The sequence below is a fragment of the Orycteropus afer genome, unplaced genomic scaffold (assembly GCF_000298275.1).
Source record: "Orycteropus afer afer isolate SDZICR_OR568_19922 unplaced genomic scaffold, OryAfe1.0 scaffold00136, whole genome shotgun sequence".
Taxonomy (NCBI): Eukaryota; Metazoa; Chordata; class Mammalia; order Tubulidentata; family Orycteropodidae; genus Orycteropus; species Orycteropus afer.
Window position 1 is genome coordinate 1,866,637 of NW_006921723.1, and position 3,010 is coordinate 1,869,646.

Here is a 3,010-nt window from a genome sequence, read left to right on the forward strand (position 1 = left end):
CTATTAGTTCTGATTGTGCATTAATCTTATTATTTTGCTCGTGAATGATTTTCCTAAGTTCCTCCAGGGAACTGTCTGTGTTCTCCTTGTTTCTGTTTGGGGTTTCCTCAGGCTCTTGTATAGCTGTATAAACATTTCTTCTAAACTCCTTCTTAGATACTTCTATTGCCTCCTTTTCTTCCATGTATAATGAGACCTTTGTTTGTGGTTTTGCTTCTAATGCCTTGTCCTGTTTTTTTGTTTGATTTGAGTTTGCCTGTTGTTTCTTAGACATTTTGAGCTAGTCTTTAACTGTTAGTTACGTGTTGATTTGTTTTGTCTTGGTTTTATGGTTTAATATTTTGAAAAGGTGAAGCTGGTGTATTTTATTTTATTTTAGTTAGTTATTAATTCAGGTATGCTGGGTCACTCTGCAGTTTTCTTTGTGATGGCGGTATCATTGTGTGGAATGTGGATATGGATTTGTTTGTTGTAAAGAGGGTTTAGAGTTCGAACCAGGAGGTTTTATGTTGGCTGAATGTGGTTTCTTCTATTGGATGAGTGAAGTCATTGGGAACGGAAAAAGGAAAGCTTGCTGTTGCTAGGGGCAGTTTCTAGGGCTTTGGGCGGGCTGTGACTGATGATGTTGTATTGTTATTTACAGGCCCACAGCTCAATTTCAGTAAAGACTCTAGTTGTTAGGGGGTCGCCACTTTCCACCAGGCTCAGACACATGCAAAAACCCCACTCCTGAGGCCCCTCAGTGTCAAAAAGCCAACCCAAGGCAACTTCCTGGCTACGCGATCCGCCGCGGGTGTTTCTCTCTCTGCCCTGCCTGCTCATTGGCCTAACCCATCCAGACCATGATCAGCTCAGCTCAAGGGTTTGTGAGTCCACCCACCTGTGGCACCAAAGATGAGCTGGATTTCAGCTGCGCTGGAGTCGGGAGAGTGCCTGCTAGTAATCTGTGGTTCCAATATTAGTGATAAAGTCAAGTGCAGACCTCTCAGTGCCACTAAGCTGACCCAAGCCTATTCAGTGACCTGCTGAGGGAGGAGCAAGCCCACCCTCCTGGAGCACCAATGGGCTCTCTGCTTGGGTTCCAGTGGTGCTGGATGTGCCCATTTGCCGACCCAAGTTACCGGTAAAATCAGGTGCTAAAGGTAGAGCCTTGTGGTGATCGCTTGTATGTTGATGTGGTCGCTGGTATGGGGTGTCTTCTGCTTTGACCCAGGGAGGTCTCAAATGGCCGTTCTCGCCTGCTGGTCACTCCCCCAGGGAAGTCTCTAATGGCCTTTCTCGGTGCCTGTCCGCACTCCATAGGGTAGATCTTTTGTTTCTTCCCCTGTACCTTTCCTCTAATTCTCCTCCTCTGAGTTTGGTCCACTCTGACTCAGTGAGCTGTTCAGAGCACCAAAATCCCTAATTCAAACTGCTGTACCTAGTTTTTCAAGCACTAAGATGCTAGAGGAAAATAGCGTGGTGATTACTATCGAGACTCATTTTGAATTCTAAATTCCATACTTTCCATACAGCAGTTCACATACACTTTGTCTCATGACATTGACTGCAATTTCCCACAATGCAACAACTCTCCTCCCACTTCCTCCCCATAGCTACCTCTTCCCTGTATCCTTCCCTCTCATGCACTCCTGCCCGCCAAGGTGTCTCCCTGTGCACACACAGCCCTTCTATTCTCCCATGACTGATCTCTCCAAGGAGTATATCTACCTAATGTACATGTTCAGCTCATATGCCTGTCTTTTACTTGAAAAAGCGAAACTTTTATGAATGTTCTCAGACATGTCTGCTGGTGCACATAAGTAAGAAATGATTGGATCCTAAGACTTCAGTTGTTTAAGGATCTCTCCAACACTTGGAATTGTCTGGGTGGTTGAATTGTGCTAATCTGGTGAATATGAAGCAGCATCTCATTTTGGTTTTGATTTGGCTCTCTGATTGCTAGTGAAGTTAAACTTTTTGTGTGATTATTGGTTTCTTCCACTAGTGGAATGGGAAGTGACAAGGATGAGTCCAGGGTTTGAGGTCCCAGCAGCTGGGTGATGGTGGAGCTCCTGACTTGTGGAGAAGCAGAAAATCTCAGGGCAAGAAACTGGGAGCCTGTTTGGGATGTGGTGAATTTGAGATGACTCTGAGGCACCTGGTGGGAATGTCTGATGCAGTTATTTATTTGAATCTGGTCTCAGTGAGAGTCATCCACGTGAGATCAGGTGTGGCTGCTTGGAGTGAGAGTGTAGACAGAGCCATACTATACTGGCTTCCAGGCCAGAATCAAAAACATTAGACCCAGAGGTCTAGCCTCCATACCTTTGTCCACCCTCAACTCATTGTTACTTGTCAACAGTGACTATATGAGTGGCGAATGAGGAATTCAGGGCCCCAGGACTGCCATAAACTCTCATCTTCTTCCCTCAACAGTTCTGTTGTCAATGACCCTGTCCTGAGCACTGAGAAGAGGGGGAATAGCACATAAGCCCTGAGTTTGAGGTTCTCATGGTTGGAGAGAGGAATGGAGCTCAAATGTTTCCCAAGGACCTACTGTGTGCTCTATATAAGGGTAGTAATAGTGTCAGAACTTGTCTAACATCAGGGGGGATGATGAGAATCACCATCAATCCAAAGCTGATTCCTCTGAGGCAGATGTCAGATATCTCTCCATTCCCCAACATTTCACCAATTCTGGTACCAGCTGTCCTCCCCATGGCACTCTCTACTTGTCTACTGGGTTTGATAATTCATTGCAATGGATACACAGAACCCACAGACCATACTTATACATTAAAAACAACAGCAAAACCTCACTGCCATTGAGACAATTCAGTCTCATAGCAACCCCTAGTGGGTTTCCAAGGCTGTCTATCTTTATGGAAGCAGATTGCCTCATCTTTGTCCCATGGAGTGTCTGGCAGGTTTGAACCACTGACCTTTTGGCTAGCAGCCAAATGCCTTAACCACTGTAGCTCCCATGTGCCAGGCTCTAGGTGAAAAGATATTGGAATACTGTGTATAT